Below are 23,949 nucleotides of genomic sequence, written 5' to 3'. Positions count from 1 at the left end.
CCCTAAACTGATTGCACAGAAAGGATCCCAAAGTCACACTGTTGGGAAGTGGCCCAGGCAATCTGGTTCAACCATATTTTCAGCTTCTATAATACAGCAAAAGAATTTTCCCCAGCATTCAAATATGCTGGACCTTTTTCACAATAAGCCAGATCATCCTAGCATGAGGGAATAATCCTAGCTAATGATAGCTAATCCATTCAGATTGCTTACTATGACTAGATATTTCACAGGTAATTATTAAAAGGCTGTATAAGGTACAGATTAATAGTGTGACTTTCAGAGCCAGAGACATGGGGTTCAAATCCTATTTTATCTCAATGTGACCTTAGCTGAGTTGCTTACCTTTTCTAAGCCACAAATTCTTCCTTTATGTAATGGGGATAATTATAGCTATTGTAAGTTGTTGTCAGGGTTAAATGAGATAATGAAAGATAGAGTACTAATCATAATATTTGACATGTTAAAAATTTGTTAATTATTTTTACTATCCTTTGCTTATGTCCAAATATTTAAGTGTAATTTTCAACACCCTATTATATGCAAGGATCATAGACCTTGAAATTGATATCCAGTAGAACTAATAGTTGAAGACCAATGAGATGATAATTATAATTGCCTGATACATTTTTTTCTTCTTCAGAAAGTGGATTTTAAGTCAGCTCAAGAAGCTTATTTGCAGTGCTGGCCTAGATTGGCATTCCCTGTTTCTGAAGCAGAGGATGATTCAACTAGATTTCCCCAATTTTGAACTTGGGAATCTAGGTGGAATCTAGGGTTGAATATTTGCTATAGGAAATCTGGGGCACCTAACCAAGGAGACCAGAATAATAAATATCAGACTCTCTTTTGGAAAAGGAAAAGATAAAACTTTGTCATAGAATTGCTTGACGTATAACTTTGTTTTCCCATATTAAATACATCCTTTTTTTTTTGTCTCTTCTCCGTCTCTGTCTCTCTCTCTCTCTGTCACACACACACAGGCACACACTTTCCAGAACAGTTCAGGCACCTAAAAGAAAGTTATGAAGAATTATATTATTTGATCTCATAGAATATTTTGAACTGTTCCCAGGAAAGGTAAAATTCTCAAACTCTTGGGGTTTATCAGCATTATTCCTAATAATAATTACTGTGGTCATCAGTCAACATTGGTATCACCACTTTCTGTAATAAGCCTTATTGAACTGCTAGCAGTTACACAGAACTCCCCAATTCTACAGGCTCTGTGCTAAATCACCAATGCCATTTCCTGTAGCAGAGCGCCCCCTAGCACCTTCACACACCTCTGAGTTAAATTTGTTCTGTGAGACCCCAAAGAATAGCTACTAAATAGCAGGGGCAGGTTTCACCATTTAGGGATCTAGGTTCTCCAAGACTAAAGTGCCCAGCATTAACCTGCTGATATTTGTTCATCTGACCTCATAGCAGCTGGAACTGTCAAGGAGAGTTTTTAGACCCCCCTAATCTGCCAAAAGCAAAGCAGGTGGCTTTCTCTCAGGTCAGAATTGGTTTTTAAAATTCCATTAATTTTGTCAAGTCAACTTAATTCTTTGTATCTGCTAATGATTGTCCTTTGGAATGTTTGCAGTAAAGGAGTGGGCATACTTTTATTAGGCAATGTTTAAAGCTTGTGTGAGAGAGAGAGAGAGACAGAGACAGAGATAGTGAGAACAAGCAGTAGAGACTGACTTTAGGCTTATGAAGTTCACATCTTAGTTTATCCCTGAAATGAAGAGATTTTGGCTCCTGTGTTATTTGTATTTAATTTGTGTGGCCCACCTTGGCATTAGATCAAAGCTTTGAGCCCTGTTTTAAAGCATTTGCATGTCTGGGAAGAAGTTGGTAGGCTCACGCAGCAGAATATAAAAGCGTATTGCTTCAACCTCTCTCTGAAGGCAGGGAGGGCGAGGGGGAGGTGTGAGATATTTTAAAAATAAGACATGCTGCTAAATTCCCTGCCAACCTCCGTTCATGCTGAGTGGAGTGTAAGTAACAAGTATCAGATAGTTCCTCCAGATGTCAGCTATTTAAAGAGACATGTGCTAGGAGTTCTGTGGACTTATCCCTGGTAGCAGTAACAGTAAGGTGGTGGTGGGGATGACAGCGAAGGCATGGTGTTGGAAGTGGATGTCTATTGTGAAGAAACTTTATCAATGACAAATGCTTGTTAGAATGTGTTTGTACATTTGGGAAATAAGAAAAAATAGGAGAAGAAATGACCTAATCACTTGGGAAGGCCATCATATCTAACTTAATGTGAGTACCATCTGAGTTTTAAATGTATGAAGCAAGAGGAACATCAGGAACCCTTACTCCCTGTAGAATTACCATATTATTCTTGAGAAATTGACTAAGAAGCCAAGAAATATTATAATGAGATGAATGATTATCCAAATTTAATTTTATACTTTTCTCTATTATTTACCCTAACCCAGACTGAAAAAAATACATTTAGAATTGTTAGCTCTTCCTGACCGACAGACCCTGTAATTATTGTATAATGCCCTTCTTCATCTCTTTTTACTGCCTTAACATTAAAGTCCAGTTTGTCTGATATAAGTATGGCCACTCCAGCTTTCTTTTGACTTCCAGTAGCATGATAGATATTTCTCCATCCCCTCACTTTCAATCTGAAGGTGTTCTCAGGTCTAAAATGAGTCTCTTGTAGACAGCAAATAGATGGATCTTGGTTTTGTTTTTATCCATTCTGATACCCTATGTCTTTTGATTGGAGCATTTAGTCCATTTACATTCAGTATTATTATTGAAAGCCATTGGTTTAGAGACATTGTGTTCTCTGTAGGACTCATGCTTTTAGTAGTGTCTCTGGTACTTTGTGTTCCTTGCAACATTTCTCTCATGGAGTCCCCCTTAGGATTTCTTGTAGGAATGATTTAGTGGTGATGAATCCCTTCAATTTTTGTTTGTTTGGGAAAACCTTTATTTATCCTTCTATTCTGAATGACAGGCCTGCTGGATAAAGGATTCTTGGCTGCATATTTTTCCTATTCATCACATCGAAGACTTCCTGCCATTCCTTTCTGGCCTCCCAAGTTTCAGTAGATAGGTCTATTACATACCCTTTGTATGTTAGGGCTCTTTTATTGCTAGCTGCTTTCAGTATTCTCTTTTTATCCTTATATTTTGCCAGTTTCACTGTGATATAGTGTGCCGAAGATTGATTCAGGTTACGTCTGAGGGAGCCTCTTGGATTTCAATGTCTGTTTCCTTCCCCAGATTGGGGAAGTTTTTGGCTACCATTTGTTCAAGTACACCTTCAGCACCTTTCTCTCTTGCTTCTTCTGGAATTCCTATGATAAGGATATTGTTCCACTTGATTGCATCACTCAGTTCTCAAATTATCCTTTCATGCTCCTGGATCAATTTTTCTCTATTTTTCTCGGCTTCCTCTTTTTCTATAATTGTGTCTTCTAATTCACCCATTCTCCTCTCTGCTCTTCAATCCATGCAGTGGCCACCTCCATTTTATTATGCACCTCATTTATAGCATTTTTAATTCATCATAACTATTTTTAAGGTCCATAATCTTTGTAGCAATAGCATCTCTGGTGTCTTCCATCCTCTTTTTAAGCCCAGAAATTAATTCTATGACTATTGTTCTAAATTCTTGCTTAGTTATGTTACTTGTATCTCTTTTGACCAATTCTTTACAGGTCACTTCTTATTGGAGTTTCTTTTGAGGAGAGTCTTCCGTTTCATCATTTTGGCTAGCTTGCTGTCTCTTGTCAGTTTTATTTTATTTTTTTTATTAAATAGTGTATACAAAGTTGGTTTCCATATAACAACAGTGCTCTTCCCCACAAGTGCCCCTCTCCAGGACCATGATCCCCCTTCCCCTTCACCCCTCTCTCTTCAGCCCTCAGTTTTTTTTCAGTATTCAAGAGTCTCTCATGATTTGTCTCACTCCCTCTCCCTAACTCTTCCCCCTCCCTCTTTCCCCTTGTCAGTTTTAAAAGCTTATTATGTGCTGTGCACCTGCGCATATTGCTGTATTAAAGGAGGCTCATAGACTGCCCAGGACCTTTCCATTCAGGAAGTGTTCTTTTAATCATGTCCCTTGTCTCTCTTGTTGAGACTTTGGTTATTTTATTTCCCTACTCATAGTGATATTTGGAACTCTCCACCACATGTACTTTGGTTTGTTTCTTGAGTTAGGCCTATGACGCTGTCTTCTTAGTGGACCCTGTCTCTTTTCCTTCCAGACTCTCATGGTTCAGAGTCCTTTGGCTTCAGCCCTTCTTTGTTTGAGAGATGCAGGTGGGAAGTATGGAACTCCTTATTTCTCTGCCATATTTCCCTCTGAAATGGTGATTAGGAGGCTGTGTGTACCACAATCAGCTTCACTCACTGCTCACTTGACTTTAGGATGAAGAGGTAAGAGCCAGCCTGCAGTCTAAGGCCCATCCTCTTTCCAGGGGGCAAATCCAATGTGCAAAAAGCAGGGCAGGGGGCAGGGTCCTGGTTTATTTCTGGAGGTTGGTGTTCCTAGTGGTCACCTTCCTCAGATCCCACTCTGAAACCATGTAATGTCTACGTTAACTGCAAGTCCTCAACTGGTGTGGGAGGAGACGCCAGCTCTCAAAATATGTGTATGTATATATGGATAATCTTTTGTAAGGTTTGAATCTCAGCAGTTAAGGATTTCTTGTAAGACCTGTTGAAGATAGTAACGATTGGAACCAAAATGTAGGGTCACTTCTGCTTCCAGTTTTCAGAATTCGTAGCATCAGTTTCTCAATCTTTACCATAGTAAATTCGCATCCTCCTCCACCAGTTCATTTGGTGTTTTCTTATCACAGTCATGCTTAAAACTCTCTGCAGAAGACCATACAAAAATTTTAAACAATCTGTTCGTTTGTTTCTATAAACTGAGACTCAGTTCCTTTCCTTAATTCAAATCTCAGTGCTGTTTCTTAATAACTAGAGGAGCTACAAAAACTGTTGTTTTATAATTTCATTGAGGCTTAGTTCTTCAGGTTTTGTGTGGAACTCAAACAAGGAAGCTGTCAGCTCTTGGCTCATTGTTGGTAACAAACTTACTTATCTAGTCCTTCCTTTCTGTTTGGAGATGACATTGGGCTCAACTCATCCTGTTCTTTGGGTGAATCAGACACCCAAATAAAACCACTCACCCCAGGGGAAAAATAAACAGGTAGCCACAAAAAGAGAGGTGTGTGATAAAGTGAAGGTAGCCCTGCTAGAGAAGAAAATCTGGTCTGTTTCTTCAACCCCACATCTGTCCCTTTGAGAAATAGGACAAAATGGTGGTGTAATTTAGTTATGTCAAACACAGTGGGATCAGATGCCCTTCAAACACACCAACTTTGAGAGACACTGTGATCATGGTTTGTGGGGTTTTTTTTCCCTTGCCTTTCCTTTTCTAGCATTTTCTGCAGGCATCCCAGGTTGATACATTTGCAGAAAGAGATAAGAGGCAACCTGAGAAGAATCACAACCTGTGTAGTCACTTTGTGGTTACTTGTAAAATGGCCCTGGTATCCTATCTTTAGTTAGTCTCTTGATAGTGCAGGAGAGACTCTGAGCTTTTGTTTATGATGTTAAATGAAGAATGCTGTGTGTCGGAAGGACTCCACTTCCTTATCTGCTGTTCACAGCTACAGGAGGGGAGCACTGGTTTTTTCTTCTAAGCTCTGCTTCCAGTTTATTATTTTTTTTCCTACCTTCTGATTCACATTGTGTCATATAGAAAACTTCTGTCTTTTGAATGAAGAACTTGTTCTGTCATCAATAGTTATAGCTTCTCTAGTGTTTTTCTAAGACTCTTCTGTGCAGGGAACATCATCGTGAATCTGGTATCATTAGAGTAATGCTTTAGTTTTTCCCATATGTACTTAAACCGAGTTCTTCTTCTTCAACGTGGAGTCATAGTATTGAATGAAACCTGAGTCCAAAATTGACATTATAGAATATTTGGGATGCAGCACTGAGCTATCGTCAATATATTACATGAATAGCATAGAACTTGGTAAGAACCTTAAGCCCATGTTACCTCTATGATACTTTTCTCCCCCACTCTTCTCCTTACATATCCAATCTGTGCAGAGCACCATTCGGTCAACTGTACCAGAGGGCAGTTGCTTATGAATTTGTGCAATGGAATGAATAACGCTACTTGTGGCTTGCACTGAAATTCCTTCAAGCCTTGTAAATGTATTTACTATTTCATATTTTTCTGATATCTGTGATCTGCAAAGGTATATATCTACCTTATTATTGCCTTAAAGAGTTGGCAGTCATCTTTGCCATAAATACACATAACATGCTATGTATTTAAAGAAGATTCATATCTCTACACCTCCTCTTTTACAAGGGTCTAGCCCAAATTGAGTGGTGCTGTAAGAATGAAACATAAAAGACAAATCCTGGGGTGCTGGCAGGTAGGAAGGATGGTGTATCTTAATAGAGCAGTGAAAACCAAGTGATTAATAACACATTAAAATGGAAAAGAAAATTCTCCTCCATTTAAGGCCCACAGAACTAGGCTAAACTAGAAAACAGAGAGACCCATGTTGCAGAGTATTTCTGACAAGCCCCTCACCCCCACAGCCACCTACAGTATAGGTGTATATTATCTCTGCACGATTTAGTATCTTGTGCTATTCTGCATTTCTCAGTTTGGGGGCTGAATTCCTCAGCATCCTTGCCACATTACAAAAATAGAAAGCTCCATATCATAGTCATACCACCACCCCACTTGCCGCCCACAGCGTAACAGAAGAGCAGGCAGGCCTCAGTTTTCAAAAGGGTTGTATTCCAAAAGTTATTTGATGAATTCTCAGAGCTCAGATTATGTTTTTCCAGAGATACAATGTATTCTATTTCTGGAATTCAAATGCCTGCTAACCTAGAACATTCCCAAGTATCCTACTATAGTCAAGTACCTGGACATATAGGAAGCATTTTCTAAAGGTATAGTATATTTGGAATTTAGTTTAGGATGTTAACAACACACTCCTTGCTGCTGAAGATTTGATAATAAGATCTGGTCTTACCAGCCATGAACTTGTGTATCTGAAGTTTTCAGTCAAGGTAGTAGTTTTTGTATCTGGGTTAAAATAGGAGTGAAGAGGGGAGTCAAGGACAAGAAAGGGGCTCCAGCTGGAGAAGATACGAGATATTCTAGGATGGAATGAAGAGGAGAATTGGGTGTATTTGAGGGGAATAATAGGCATAGGGGAGAAGATGGGGAGATCAAGGGAGAAGAGATGGTAGTTGAAGGAGTAGGGGTTTGGTGGTTAATAAATAATAAAAGCAGAACATAATTCAATTAAATTTTTGTGGAGCACTCAATCTTGTAGGGACCAGAAAGTGAGTAACGTTTAGTGAGATGCTATGTCTACAGCTAAGATCTTCCGTAAAAAGAGGAGGCAAATTAGCATCACAGAAAGAATCTGTTCAGTCCCAGTCTAGAAATTCAGTAAGAGTGCAAGAAGGAGAGATTTTTTTAAGTTTATTTATTTATTTTGAAAGAGAGCACACATGGGGGAGGGGCTGAGAGAGAGAGAGAGAAAGAGAGAGAGAGAGAGAAAGAGAGAGAGAGAGAGAGAGAGAGAGAGAGAGAGAGAGAGAGAGAGAGAGAGAGAGAGAGAGAGAGAGAGAGACTCCCATCCACGCTGTCAGCACAGAGCCCAGCACAGGGCTTGGACTATTGAAACTGTGAGATCATGACCTGAGCTGAAACCAAGAGTCAGACACTTAACCAACAGAGCCACCCAGGTTCCCCAGTAGAGATTCATTCTGACTTATGGATTAGGAAACATTCTGTGGAAGAGGAAGTATGGGGGTAGGGCTGAGGACTTTAATTTCCTAGGATAGGGAAAGACAAGCAGAGTCCAGGAAGAAGGTGGATGAGATCAAAGTCCACAGAGGGGAGGAGCAGGAGAGGTGAGTGAGAATGGAGATGTGCCTAGAGACAAGAGCACTCCAAGTAGTATTTTACTTTCTGGAGGGGATTTTCTCTTTCAGACACATATATTCTCTTTGGTCTCCAAAGAGAATGGGTAAGTTGTAGCCATAGTGGGATAGAAAGACTAAAGTTGAGAAAGGGTAGTGAAGAGAGGGGTGGGGGCTTTGAGACTCTGCCAGCTGGGGGCTAGTGGAAAAGGGGGGGTTGTTTGTCCTACATCTGGACTCTCCTCCCAAATGCCCTTTGTGTGACTCTCAGATGCCAATTAAGTGAGAATGAGGAGAGAAGCATGGTTTTGGAGCTCAAATTATGGCTCAGAGTATTCCAAACAATATCAAGGAAACAGAGGGGAAGAGACATTTTAGAAAAAATAGTTAGGACCCAGAATGCTGGTTCACACATTGCATGAAGGTGGTTGTAAGAAAGACGGAATCTGTCTGTCTTTCATAAACTAATAATCTGCTTCCATTCTCTTGGGCTCTCTTGTCCACAATTTTTATGAACAGGTTAAGTGAAGTCCCCAATACTCAAGTTTCTCTCCAGGTACATAAACCCACACAATATGCAAACCGGGGTGGGAGGTGCTCTCTGATCACTGAATTTAGAGACATGGTAGGAAAGGGGTAACAGAAGAAAAATCTTGGCAAATATTTTTCAAAGGTATAAGGCTTTGTTAAAAAGTTGAAATGGCCATTTCTATTTCAGGAAATGGAAAGGAAAGAGGACACATGCAGACAGAGAGGCAGCCACACTGACTACAAGGGCTGCTCACATTAAGAAGCTCTCTAGTAGAGAGAGAACTCTGTGTCACACAGAAGGCAAATGGCTATTGACATTCACAGAGGCCTGGAGAAAGTGGATGTTTCCTGGGTCAATATCAGCACAGATAGGTACAAAGTGAAGGAGGAGGCTTGCAGCCCTTAGCCTCCACTTCTTCTATTTACTTTTAGGGACTGTGTATGAGACTGCTGCTGGGAGTCAATCTGCAGGACATCTGCAGCTGGAGGTCAAGAGTCACACACTTCAAATGGGTGTATGTGTGCGTGTGTGCACACACACTCTTTCTGGCTCATATACTTGACCCCAGGCTTCATGATGAACCATTAGGGAAATGGCCTAATTACCCACTGTCTCTTGACCATTCCCAAGCAGAAAGACACAAATATTTAAGCTTTAGATTCATAGCAACTTAAAAGCTGTAATTTTGAGTTCTTAAATGTTTGTAGATGGAATTCTTATTAGCCAAATGGAAACCTCCATGTTTTCAGTCAAAGAGTATCACATCTTTATAACATGCTGAGTGAATATGGGTATAAGTTAAAAACAATTCACCAATCCTACTATCTAAATGAACATGCTAAAATTTGAATATTATATATACATCAGGTACATTTTGGAAGTTTGGAAGGTGTCTTTTTCCCCTGAGATAAGGTGAATGTTCAAGTCTTATGAAATCGTGTTTTGGTACCTTTGTAAAGAGTATATATGTGCATCTTATTCAATAATAACTAGGAATAAGCCAGAAAACGTTAACAATCAAATGAGGAGGCAAGAGATTTTGATCTTACTTTTATTAATGTTTTTAATGTTTTTTTGAGCACATTATCTTCCTAGGATTGTTTCTTCACCTGTAAAATGAGGGATTTGAAGTAATCAGTGGTTCTTAAATATCTGAAGGTTATGAACTTCTTTTGAAAATCTGAAGAAATCTTTGGATCTTCTTTACAGAAAAGAAGGAAAAGAAGGAAGGAAGGAGGGGAGGAAGGGAAAATGAGGAAAAGAGGAAATTGAATGCAATTTCAGGGAAGAGCTTTATAGACCATTTTCAGGGCTGTTATATATATCCACAGAGATTATGCACTAAATAATTATGTAGTAGTGTAGACTTACACAACTCCAAGGGACACAATTTACATAGACTAAGGTATGAAAGGCACCCCTTTGGTGGTGTACAAAGCAGTTTCTTAAGCTCTGGCTTAAGAACTCTTGAGCCAAGTGAGATGTAAGGTTCTTTATGGATTTAAATGTCTCTTATTCCACAAATGTCATTGTTATTATTGACAATCTTACATTAATTAGCCCAGAATCCATAACATAATACAATAGACTGAGTGGCTTACACAATAAAAATTTTTTTTCTCATGGTTCTAGAAGTGGAAGTCCAAGATCCAGGTTCTAGTAGGTTAGGTTTCTCCTGAGGCCTCTCTCCTTGATTTGCAGATGGCCACCTTTCCTCTTATCCTGGCATAGCCTTATCCTGGCATGGCCTTTTTCTCCATGGTCACATACTCCTGGTGTTTTTTCTTCTTCTTATAAGGACACCAGTCTGAGTGGATTAGGGTTCTATCCTTTTGACATCATTTAACTTTAAGTATATCTTTGATAGTTTTTTCTCCAAATACAGTCACATTAGGGGTGAGGACTTCAACATATGAATTTGGGGTAACATAGTTCAGTCCAAAACAAGGCCCAGACTGATAAACACATTGCAGATAGTAATAATTAACAGTCAGAAGGATGAAAGAATGTCTTTCAAATCCCCTCCATGTCAAAAAAATACACAAATAAGACAATTAAAAATTAGGATGAAATATGCTCTTATTTTTTTAAATGGGGATTTATAAATGATAATAAAATCTATTTACAACTGTTCTTATTAAAGGGAATATTCTCAAAGAGGTTTATTTAGGGTCACCTGGGTGGCTCAGTTGGTTAAGCATCCGACTTGGGCTCAGGTCATGATCTCACTGTTTGTGGGTTCGAGCCCCATGTTGGGCTCTGTGCTGACAGCTCGCTCAGAGCCTGGAGTCTTCTTCAGATTCTGTGTCTGTCTGTCTGTCTGTCTGTCTCTCTCTCTCAAAAATAAATAAAAGATTTAATTTTTTTTTAAATCAAAGAGGTGTATTTAATACAGTATTCCCCCATCCCCATCTGTGGGGGTTATATTCCAATTCTTCCAGTGTATGACTGAAAAACCATAGATAGTACCAAACCATATGTACTATGTTTTTTCCTACACATACATACACATATACAATTAGGTAACAACTAGTAATAAGATAGAATAATTATAACAATATACTAAAATAAAGTTATGGGAATGTGGTCTCTCTACTTTGCACTCTACTCCCCCTTCTGTGATGATATGGGATGCCCATGTGCTGAGATGGAGTGAATGAGTGACATAAGCATCAAGACTTGGCATTAGGCTGCTACTGATCTGAGATACATCAGGATCATTTGCTTCTGGACATTGATCATGAGTAACTGAATCCGCAAAAATCAGAACCATGGATAAGGGAGGACCACTGTATTAAAATTTTTTTAACCTGATTTTATAAAAAAGAAAATAAATTTCATTTCGAATTGGTCATCAAGAGACCTGATCAAAATGTATAAACTGGGGGTGGGAATGAGTTAGGGGAGAAAAATTTGTAGTAACTTATAAATATTTTTAGTTTCTGTTTCCTTTTGGGCCAGCATGCAATCATCTTCATGATGTAAATCAAGCAACCAAAAGTCTTTTCCACATCTGGGAAGTGGGGGTGGGGACCATTGGGAGTTACTATTTATGCTAATCTTGATTTTTCCTTTAATCAGTGGTGGGAGAGCGGGGGCTGAAGAGAAAAGGCCAAGAGTTTCTTGTAATTTTTTAAATTTATTATTGCTTCCCCAGGATCACATTTAGTAACCACCATCCTCTGAGTAACTCCCAAAGCAACAACCATTCTACACCCACCCGTAACTCCCCTGGTCCCAGCAGGAGCTAAATTAGAGATACATTCAAGGAGAAGAGGCTTCAGAAGTTTGCTAGATGTTGTTATTCCTAAAGTTTCACCAAAACTGTATGACTGTTTAACTTACTTAGTGATGAATCAAATCTATCCCTTGGTAGAGTTACAGACTCTGCAGCAATATTCAGCACCCCCAAGAGCACACCATCCCTCTGTTCTTCTCTCTTTAGATGCACCAACCTTACGTTGTTCATCTTCTGCACACCAACAAATTATACCTTTTAGAAAATGACATCTCTCAAACACAATGACCTCCTCAGTGATGCTTTACTCCCACACAGACACACTCTCTTGGATGAGATGGCTCACCCTCTGCCTGAACTGGGCTGATATGTGCTTCCGAAGACTCTACCTTCCCATCCCTCTTCTATCACTACTCTCTTGTGAATCATTTTCTTGATTCCTAGGGGATTTGCAGTGAATACTTTGTTATCTACATTCATTTACTTGAATTTAACAAATAGACGGTTGGCCAAGCCAAGCAGAGGTGAGACAGGAGGGAAAATAAATAGTAGGTGCAAGTATGCCATCAGGTATTATTATTCTAAAGTTGTGCAGCTCATTAGCCTCAGTTTCTATTATAAAAATTTAAATTAAAAAAACCTGAGAATCTATATGAGACAGTCTGTGGTTAAGTGGATTGCCTAATATCTGGCAATTAATGTTAGAGCCAAGAATTAAAATCCAGATACTTTAATTTCTAAAGTATTGTGACAATATCTCTCTCAAACATACCACATTAAATCATGGAAATCATACAGAAGGGGGGTCCCTTCTTTATTAGTTCAAAACTTTGTTTAAAAGCACAAAGGTAGACCTTTCTTCTGGTATAACTGTTTAAAAGCTTTTTGATTCTCTGGCTCTAAGTTATATATACATGCTTTTTGTCTTCTATTTATTCTTTCCTTTATAGCTTAAAAATAAGCCCTGTACTCATCATCACTGATAATATTGCTCATATTAAAGTTCTCTTTTGGAATGTTATTTTCAGGATTTTTACGCAGATAGTATCAAAAGAGCATCAGATGCATTTTCCTGGCATTTAGTTTCTAGGTTGAGGAGTACTTTTAAAAAAATTCTAATTGATTTTGTTAGGATCTTGAGTTTTAGAGTAGAGCCTGGCAGTCACAGGAAATGAACATCTTCCCTCTTCATAAAATAATTACAGTAATGGCATAAATGTTCTGGGGACTCATTCTGACCTACAAAGGGAAGGAAGAAACTTCTGACATAAAAGGCTTGGATGTTGTTTGACAAGAACACAGGCAGTAAACTTATTTATTAATATTTCATAAGACTAATTTATGAATAGGTATAAGTTATCTGAGTATGGGATATATTGTGAATTGTTCACTAATTTAATGTAACTGTAGGTGGCCTTTCCCATTATCAGATAGTAAACATAACTATTTTTAATCTCTAAAGTGTAAATTGCCCAAGCAGCAGGTAATGAGTATCAATATCTAATGCAGTATTTTAAATATCATTCATTTCTAATGTATGTAATTACAAGTTGTTTATATGAAAACCTAGATTTATTTTTTGCTTTACATATTGTACAAGAGAGCACAAGGAATGCCTAACATTTTCAAATAGCACAACATTCCCAGATAATCATTTGTATGCCATTTTGCTTTATTTCATTGTAGGGTACACATTTTGATGTATGTTGGATAACTTCTGATGAACATTTTTAACTAAAAAAAGAAAATTAGAAGAATTTGATCACATGTCTCTTTCTAAAAGCATCCCTGTAATATTTTGTTGTATACATAGATAATTAAGGACATAGAATTATTATTTTTTATTATTAAAGTATAATTAATATACAATGTTATATTCATTTCAGGTGTACAGTATATTGATTCAACAATTCTTTCCATTACTTAGTAATCACCATTATAAGTATAATCATCATCTGTCACCATGTAATTGTTTTATTATTGACTGTATTCCCCATGCTTTACTTTGCATCTCCGTGACCATAGAATTATTTTTTTTTCAGCATACATAGGCATTTACCTCACTTAGCTTATCATTTCTACTTATATCATTGATCTCATTTCATTAATAAAATGTGAGAACACTTAATCAGTCACAAATATTGGTTTGTTATAGATTTAAAAAATGATCTATAAAGTCATTGCATGGTGGGCAGAAGATATGGAATGCAATTATTGATTCTTTAGTATTTATTATTCTAATTTAAGGCTACTTTTTTGCATTATGTTTCACATCTCTTAAAAAGATGGGACTCTCTAATTGTTCCTCTTATACCCATTAGTTCTGGTCTGTTAATTATGCTATTTAAACTCTCTATAGCCTTTTGTTTTCTGCTTACAGAACAAACAAAAACATCTACCTCCATGAAACAAACATTTTAGTTGGAGTTTTGATCATGGATTTGTCATTTTTTAATCTATCAATATGTGCTTTTTATATTTTAAGGCTGTGTTATAAGGTGCATACAGATTTAGGATGGCTATATTTTCTGTATTAATTGTTTTTTTCAGGATATAATGATGTGTTTGGTGATATAATCTATTCTGTCTTACAATAATATTTACAAATCTGTTTTTTCTTGGTTAACATTTTCCAAGTATATTAGTTAGAATATTGGTTTGAGAGTATGATAGTTATGTTTCTCTATGTCATCCATAGCTCCAGATTGCTTTTTTTTCTCAGCTATACTGCCTTGGACCACTTACCAGTTTAAGGTTTCCTGTGTGAGAGAAAATAACTTCTGTCTTGTTTAAACAGTGATCTGGTCCCAATTAAAAACACCCAAATCAATATTTTAATTAATTCACCAAGCAAATGTTAACAACAACAACAAAACAAAATCCAAAACCCAGATATGTCAATATCCCCATTCACATGGCTGAAATTGGCTCATTTGCACACCCACATTCCAGAAAGGGACAAAAAAGAAGTAGAAAGCAACCAGAAAGCAAGCATCAGGCTTTTAAGTATGAAGTAGAAGTTTCAAACATCACTTGTAAAGCATTTAGCAACAGAATAGTAAGTGATTGAGACCATAGATTCAGTAGTAGATGACATTGAGTTTAAATCCTAACTCTAACATTGACTAGCTGTGTGAGTATGGACAAGTTAGTATTTATGCCTCCCTTTCCCTAATTGTAAAATAGGAACAGTACTTAATACCTTGCTCATAAGCATTAAGTAGATGTTGGTTATTATTTTTGTATTTCAGCTACCACAAACAGGCTGGTGGTGGTGGTGGTAATAGCAATGACATAATGCTTACTCAGATTTAGCTATATTACACTAGTTCCTTTTCCTCACCATTGCCTTTTGAATACCGCATCTTTTCTCTGGGATCATTTTCTTCATACTGAAATACATCCTTTAGCTTTATGCCAGTGATAAACTATGAGTGGTGTGCTTTCTCATACTTCTTTTGTCTGAAGATACCTTAGGTTTGCCTCCAGTCTTAAGTTGTTTGTCTAAATAAATAAGTAAATCTAGATTGATAGGCATATTTTTTTCAACAAAAAGCTATTATATTCATTATCTTGGAGGCTCTACATAAAAGTAATAGGTCAGTTTTAAGATTTTTATCTTAGTTATGTGTTCTTTGATTTCACTATAATGAACCAAGGTGTCCTACTTTTCTTTTTTTTTCTTTTATATTTTCTAAAACTCTTTTAATCTCTGTGCTGTATTTTAGGAAGTTTCTTCAGTTTTGTCTTCCAGTTCATTAGTTCTCTCTTCAGCTGCATTTACATAATAAAGCCATAGACTAAAAAAATTTTTTTTTGCATTTTCAAAAGACTTTGGTTCTTATGTCTGTCAGTTACCACAGTGCCTTTTTTGCCTCTGTGATTTCTATAATTTTTTATTAATCATTTCAATCATATTTAATTTTTAGATATCTTTAAATTTTTTAATCACACATTATTAGATTCCTCTTCTCTAATTGTTATCTATTAACTCTCTCATAGTGGGTTATCTTCTTACTGGATTATTATTTTTTTTAATCATCTTATGTTTTATATTGATGTTGCTATAGGAGCCAGGCATTTCTGACTCTAGAGTTACATTCTAGAGGAATTTTCTGGTTTATTCTGACTTTGAAATGCTGTGTGATATTGTACAAATCATTCTATGTCTCTGTATCTCAGTTTCTATAATTTTCTTAGGTGTCTTCTGAGTACCTAACTCTCTTTTTCCTGTCCATACCAGCTACTGAAGAGAAATGGCCCTGCCTTGGCTGAGTAGTTCTACTTTTTTGTCCTAGGATTTTCAAGATACATGTCTTTATTTAAGGGGGTATGATTTTATTTGTGTTCACTCTACCAGTATTCCCAACTGGGTGGTAAAGGACAATAGGGCAAGCAAGTCAGTGTACTCTCCCCATAGCAATGATTCCTTCACCAATGAAAAATGACCTTTCAGATCACAGAAACAGCAGCTGTGTAGGTGTTGCTACTGGAAAAAACAACAACAACGATCTTTAGTGTTTAAAATAGAAACATAAAATTGTTAATGTGTCTAGAGACAACTTGTTCTGCATACAAAATGAAAATGAAGTTTTAATGAAATAAGAAGTTTAAGATTTCTCACCACTGTGTATGAGGTTTAATAAACAGGTGTGTGTTACAATTTTTGTAGTATTCAGGAATTAGGTCGGAGCCTCAAAATAAGGCCAAGAGATCATGTTTAAGTAAATACTGAAGTAATGGGCAAAGAGAAATTTCAAAAGAGAGTCTAATCAGTGTCAGATATGAATTTGAATAGAAACTTAGAGGTTATCCACTCTTCCCTCTCACTTACTGAAAAACAGCAACCTCCATGTCCCTGAAGGACATCTGCTGTTTGAACATTTCCTGGGACGGAGAGCCCACTGCCCCATGAGGCATCTCTTCTGATTTTGTAATGGCTCCACATGGTGAAAGGCTCTTCCTTATTATGACATGCTTGCATATTTCAGAGTGTTTTGTTTCATTTTATATAGAGAAGAAATGGTCTCACCTTAAAGGTATGGCAATACTGTTTCACACCCATTCAGTGAAGGTCTCTTATTGGCCTGGCATCGTGCTAGGTTTGAGATGGGAAGTGTTGTGATTTCTCTTTTACTGATGAGAAAATAGGTTTCAGAGGCTAGGTAACTTGTCCAAGGTCACACAGCTAGTAAAGAATGGATTGGAGACTTGAATATAAGCTGTCTGCCGCTACAAATTCAGTTATCTGAGCCTAGGACCAGGACCCTGTTCCCTGCATGATTCCTCTCTAAGTCATGTAGGGCACCCAAATATAAACCTAGTGCTTATAACAGAATGTGACAAACGTTAGCAGAAGATAAAAAAGAACAACTAATACTGCCTTTCCAGATTTAGAAATGGCAGATTTTGAAGACCTAGGTATCACCAATGCCGATAGATTGTTATCTTAATGTTGTTGTATCTATTTCAAGAATAGTCTGCCCGTCCTACTATAACATAAACTTTCATCACAGTATCCTGACTTCACCATTAGTTTTGGAAAGTGCTAAATTCTCAGTACCACTAAGAAATGCCCTTATTACCCATCTTGTAAACATTTTTGGAGCTGCTTAGATAATATTCTGTACCTTCTATTCAGAGAAGATGCATCTCATTCCCCTCCAAGATTTCTCTGAGTAAATTTAAGAGTACATAGTGTGAAAGGGAAAGTGGTCAGTTATTTTAGATCTCTGTCCCTCTATCTTAGAAGATGTGCCATTCTTCGAGTTGTGGTGCGATGGGCACTTGTAAGAGATGAATGCTTGAACTTTGACGTTCCCAGAATGAACTGCAGTCTTACGAAGCAGATCCAGTGGATATTTTAGCATCTGAAAAATAATTTCATGGAAGAAATTGAACAAAGGAAAACTGGCTATGCTACAATTTAAGTTTTTATTTATGGTGTTTGTTTGACAAGTCTGAATATGGCAACCCTGTCATTAGAGATAAAGAATGTAACTTCCAACATGCGAATTTCCCCTCCCCTTCCCTTTTTTGCTTTTTTCCCTTGTTTTCCTTCCCTCACTTTCCATTTATCTTTTTTTCCTCCCCTTTACTTTAGTTGCCTTTCCTTATCCCATGAAGCATCTGTTTTGTTTTGTTTGTTTTTTGAGCTTAAAGTTTACACCTTTCTGAGATTCTCAGGCTTTGCCAGCGTAAGTGACAACTGAAAGCTAAGCCTGGGGTTTGCCTCCTATAGGAAGCCCTCTGTGGGTGATTTCACTTCATGTTGATAATATCCTTAATTTACCTTCCTGTTTCTCTACCTATATGTAATTATTGAGGGCCAGGTTCATAATAATAATGAATCTGAATATTTGCAATATTTTAAAAAGTATATCTACTTGTTTAAGCCTCAAAACAATCCTGTGAGGTAGGGATTATTCATAATTATACTACTTAAGGAAGATACTTGTTGAGTATAAAGGAGTTTGCTCAAGATCACACAGCCGGTAAGTAGTATACCAGGATTTGAACTGTAGTCCTCTGACACAAAGTTCACATGTCTTCTTGTGTATGACTCCCTCCTCATAGTCATGTATATTTCATTTATGCCTTTATTCTAGCATATATCACATTGTGTTTGGGAGGCTGTATACATGAATAGTGTTTATGGTCTGTTATGTACATATTTCTGCTAAATTATATACTTCTTAAGGCCTTATATCTTCTCTGAGTCCCCAGGACTTTACCTGGTGCCTAACCCATAGTTAGCGTAAATTTAATGTTTGTGAAATAGAGGAAATGATGTACCAAAGTAATTGTTTTTTTCTGTACTGAGTAGAATCTAGTTCAGAGATACATTCACAATAATTTGAAAGAAAACATTTACTGCCTAATAATACCAAATAATTCCAATGGAAATTATTATAAGATTTAGAGGGGATGTCTTTCTTTGGGGGGGAGGCGAAATAATTAAAATATATTGTTCGTTATAGAGGGGAAAAGTAAGAAAATAAATGGGAGAGAGAAAGTGCCAGAGAGACCTTCAAGACCCCAAAGCAGACTGAGATTGTATGGGTTCCACCCTATTCTAGAGAATTATTCCTTATACAACAATGCTGGCTGTCAGCAGCTCATACTATCTGGCTCTGGGACCGTGGTGAGCTTTATTATTTGGAATTGGTTTGAAGGCTGTTTGTGAGAAAGAGGCATGATTAAGCTGCTCTTCATTCTGTGAAATATGGGCAAATAGAATCCAATGAGTCAGGCAGCACATTGGAGGGGCTTTTGACATTTCGGAATTGCAGGGGAGCCTTTTTGTTTATCTAGTCTTCTTGAGATTTGCATCAGTAAGAAGAGAAAACTATCTGCAGGGATAGTTTTCAAGGAATCATTTGGGGAAAAAGATCATTTTTTTCACACTTATTGATAATTGATTTATGTGCCAGGTACTGTTTATACATAATATATATTAATTTCTGAGTTCTCACAGCAATCCTTTTATGTAGATAGTATGATTATTTCTATTTTACAGATGGAAAAGCTGAGATACAAAGAGGCTTAAGATCTTGTCATCATTTTCACAGCAGCTAAAAGGCAGAATCAGGATTTGAACCTATGAGATCTTGAGCACCAGGGGCCCAAATTTAAATCTGTATGCACTCTCAACATGCCCTGTAAATCTTTAACTTGGCAGTTATCTTATAAACATACATATTATCTTACTAATTCTGTTATTATATAACAATAATTCATTTTGTTTGAGTCCTTAACACTGGATAAAGATTTACATGATGCTGAGGACATGAAATTTATATCTCTGATATCCGATGTAAGCTTAGTGAAGACTAATAGGGTTTTAAGTACCCAAAGCTCTATGAGCAACTAATTGAATTCTGTCCTTGAGTAAAAGGAAAATTTACTTCCATGATGAAATAATTTCACTTGGACTTCGAAGGAAGATGGCTAAGGTTTACACAGGAGCATTTCCTATTTTTCTTCTCTTTCAAGAATTGTGTGAAATTCTAATGAAGCAGATATCCCAGCAGTATTGATCAAACTGAAGGCATTTGGAAGACTTCCTAGAGAAAAATTTTTTAACATCTAAACTCCTGATATCCCCATTTCAGCCACAAGGAGGACAAGAGAATAAGTGTGGATGTTTATAAGAAGGCTAAGTTAAAGGAAGAGAAGTAATAAATACAGTCTCTCAATTAAAAAATTATGCAAGGATGTATAATTTTAAATTGTGTTTTTAAATCAAATACATATACAAGTGATGCTTAGAAGAATAAAACTGCTCTTTTATACCCCTAAATGGGAAATATAATCAAAATCTGTGTTTTTGCAGCATCACTTTCTCAAAGAAATGAGCAGAGGGATAAATTATATGGCTGTAAATAAATCTACTGACATCATAAAGCAAAGTTTGGCTGTTTTATGGTTGTCACTGGAACCCTTGGATATATTTATAGGCATATTAACAGCCACCTGTATTTTTTCAGGACTTTTATTTCATTTCACATTATGAGAGTTTAGTTGTTTTTGTTTCTGTTTTTGTTTTTCCCCTCATCCTAAACTCACGTTTTGTGTAGAGAGAGGACTCAAGGAATTCCATTCTTCGTATTTGGAAAAAGAGGGCCCTCACCTAAGAGTTTCAGGCTCATGCACAGACAGACTGCTCTGGTAACTCTCTGTGTCTGCAGCGTCATATTAGATATGCGTGCGACAAACAACTTGACAGGTGTCTCCTGCTAGCAGTGAAGTGGAAAGTCAGAGTCTATACAAGTGAGAAGAGACATGTGCAGAGACAAAACTCATTGTGCGGCCAGCGGGGCAACTTCACATTAGCTTCCTGGCACCTGGCATGATGAGGTACTATCACGAGGCTTATTTTAGAAGCCAAAGATTCTGCAGACTACTTTATAGCTGAGGTACAGGCCAGAGCAAGATGAAGAGCTGGGTAAGGATTGGCACATCTTGTTCTGGGACAGTGTCCTGGAATGGGGGAAGGAACGGGGAGACTGGCACAGGGAGAGGAAATCTATAATGACAAATTCTGAACTCTGATGTAAGGGAAAAGCCCAGCTATGAATCCAGCAACTCCAGCTCAGGCTGTTTTGTTATAGTTGTCTGTTTGTTTTGTTTTGTTTTGTTAATGTAAGAAAAAACTGCATTCCGCTCAGAAACGGAAGGCTCCAAAAATCTGTTTAGGATTCTATGGGGGGGTGTTCTAAGGGTGGTTGTTCCTGTGAAATTATTTGTACTTTTCACCTTTAAATCAATGATGAGCATAACATTTTAAAATCCATTTCTCTTCTTTTGTCTAAGTGGACTGATCTTCATTGTGTAGCTGCATGGCCTCATGCAGGAGCCCACTAGGGAAGACAGTTCAGGAAGAGAAAGGGGAGCTTTCAGTGGTGGTATAGGTGGTGATAAATTCTTCAGCTGGAACTCTAGCTGTAGGCAGTAGTATTAAGAAGGCATCATTGGAGCTAAAAATCTAAAAAAAAAATACATATTTAATAGATCAAGTTAATGTAAAACCTAGAAGGCTTTGAGAAGCATGAGAATTAGAAGGGAAGTCTCAGAAGAAATGTGTAGACGAGAGAAAGAGAAGGGATAGAAAACATGAAAAGAAATCAACTGTGTTAAATGGGGAGAAGGATGTCAGTTTTATCAGATAATTGTGGGTTATAACCTCTTCGGAGTGGAAGAAGGAAAATAAACCAGTTTTGATTTTGTACTCAGTGAAGTCTTCCCAGGATTCAGCTGGGTCCCCAAATGGAATCAGCATAACCAGAATCCACAGCTACTTCTTGTGACATTTTGCAAAAAGTAAATAAATAAATTATAAGTATGACAAGTAAAATGAATAGTTCCAGCTGTGACACACCAGCAGCATTTCCAGATTTTGTACTGCATTAAGGATTTATTTTCACTTTGTTGCCTAGCAGAGAATTAATTGAAAGGTCCATCTAAGCTTCCCATGTTTCCTCGGAACAAAGTCAAACACAAAATTTCCAACACTCAGTGCTAATTTAGAAAAGAAGAAAAACATTAAGTGGATAGGTGGTCAGCTTGGCAACGCTGGAAATACGTGTCTCTAGGGATCGATGTCACCCAAGCCAGATAATGCATCAGTGAAACTAATGGTTATAAGAACATGTGAATAGGAGACTGGCAGTTGATTCATGGGATTCATTCATTCCGCAAATGTTTACTGAGCTCCTACTATAAGCTACATACTCTTCCATACCCTGAGGATATAGAGAAAACAAGACAAAGGCTCACCTTTCAATGAACTTAACAATCTATTATAAGGAGTTTGAATACGGGGAAAAAATACAGATAAAATTATTTCAGAAATTGGATAGTACCGTGTGAAGGAAACAGAACAAGATCATGGACTAAAGTGCCTCTCAGGGGTGTGGTGGCTAACTTTAGATGAGGGCCAGAGAGGTCCTCTGGGGTGACATGAAATGAGCCAATCACAGAAAAACCTTGGGAAAAAGTCTTCCTTACAAGAGGGGACAGCAAGTATAAAGGTTTCTGGTGGGGAAAGGAATTGGCACAAGGAGCAGAAGGAGGCTCTGGGAGACTGGCGAGCAGAGAATGAGGGGTCACCTGGCAGAAGGTGGAGCTGGAAAACTAGGCCAGGTCGTTTAGGTCCACTGAAGTCCATGGCAGAGGTGAATAAATTCAAAGTACAGTGAGAATCCATCTGGGGGACCAAATTAATGACCAGTTGGATTGAAAGGGAATTATCATCTACTTTAGGGAAGTAGTTTAGGGTAGGAAGGTGTTTTTGTTTGCTTTCTTTCCTAGTAATAGCATAAGGCCCTGACTACATCGTGCTTAACTGTTTTGGAATTTTAGCTAATTTTTCTACTGAACAGAGCATTGCCACTCTTGTGAAATGCTATGCCACATGCTGTGTATACATTATCTCATTTAAAATTCCCAAGAACCTCTTGGGAGAAGGCATTATCTACATTTTACAGAGGAGGAAACTGAGGTTTAAACGGAGTCTTCATAAACTTTTCCTCTAACTTGCTGTGGTGTTCCTGGCTACATGTCGCTAGTTAAGACCTGTTAGTGGGCCATCACTCAAGGGCATGAAAGACGGCCACCTCCTTTGGAGGTTTGTGGATCCCTGATCAGCCTTACAGCTGAGAACCTGAGTAGTTGGGACGACTGTGCACCATTTACCATGGGACAACATGGACCTTTAGAACACTGATTTCAGAACCAGAATACCGATCACCACCATAAATTCTAAAATGGACTTGATGTTTGACCTTGAAGATAAAGCATCAGCAAGTTTGTTATGTTTATCAGTTAGAAGTGCATGTAATGCTAACTTCCTCAACATCTCCTTGGGGTGTCGAAAGGATGAATCGGACTGTCTTAATCCTTATTCTTTTTCCTCAGGGAGTCTGAAATGTTCATTGAGATCAGGAGTACAGTAGGTGTTGTAAGATCCTTTTTAAAAAGCAAATGCCACCTAAATATTGTATCTGTCTATCAAGAGACATATAGATATATACATATATAGACATGAGATTTATATAGAGATACATATACTTTAACATATATATGATTATATATCTATGATATGTATGATTTAATCAGCAAGTATAAAATATATATGATTTAACCATCAAGTATTATTTCTTCTGCATCCTCTCAAATGTAATGTGCTTTTTTAACCAAGGTGAGTGGGAAGGAAGAAATAAAAGCTAGCAAGACACCTCCCTACTTCCTCTCCGCTCCCCCCTCCCGCAGGCTTAGGAGTGCTGCCCTTTGGGTTTATGCCTCCAGCTCTCATCCTGCAGAGTGCGGGGGAAGGGAGAGGCGGGGGTGGAGGCCGCATCCTCCAGAATGTCACTGTTCGCTGGCAGAGCCCTGGGTCAGCTTCCTCCTGGAGGCACAGATGGCCAGGACAGGCGCGCCAAGCCTCTTCCTGTCACTCCCTCTCTCCCCTGCAGGTTCAGCCTGGATGTAAAAGCCACGTTCTCTGGTGCCCAGTGCCCAGGAGGCCGGGAGGCTTCACCCACCTGGGGCAGTGCCTCTGAGGCCAGTCAGGGGCAGGCCAGCCACTGTCTTCCGCCAGCAGAAGCAGCCCTCGCCCCTTCTGAAGTTCTTTGCCCAGGAGAGCGGGCACGGGCGCTAACCTCTGGGTCCAGAATTTCCAAGAGCGTCCTGTCCACTAGGGGGGTGGAAGCTACCTTCTCGAAGCGCCTCCAGCGACCAA

At 38.0% G+C, this 23,949-nt stretch overlaps 1 protein-coding gene and 1 long non-coding RNA gene across 6 annotated transcripts in view; one reads left to right on the top strand and one right to left on the bottom strand.

Annotated features, from left to right (window-relative positions):
* NRXN3 (neurexin 3) overlaps positions 1-23,949 on the top strand; it is a 1,559,665-nt gene that overhangs the window by 1,009,111 nt on the left and 526,605 nt on the right. The gene's annotated exons all lie outside the window — the stretch shown is intronic.
* LOC115300888 lies at positions 13,363-17,427 on the bottom strand. Its single transcript, XR_003912906.1, has 2 exons — positions 17,339-17,427; positions 13,363-13,442 (listed from the first exon to the last, which is right to left on the bottom strand). It is a non-coding gene; the product is annotated as an uncharacterized LOC115300888 (long non-coding RNA).

The sequence above is a fragment of the Suricata suricatta genome, chromosome 9, assembly GCF_006229205.1.
Source record: "Suricata suricatta isolate VVHF042 chromosome 9, meerkat_22Aug2017_6uvM2_HiC, whole genome shotgun sequence".
Lineage (NCBI taxonomy): Eukaryota > Metazoa > Chordata > Mammalia > Carnivora > Herpestidae > Suricata > Suricata suricatta.
Note: the sequence above shows the minus strand (reverse complement) of the source record. Positions and strands in the feature narration are given on the sequence as shown.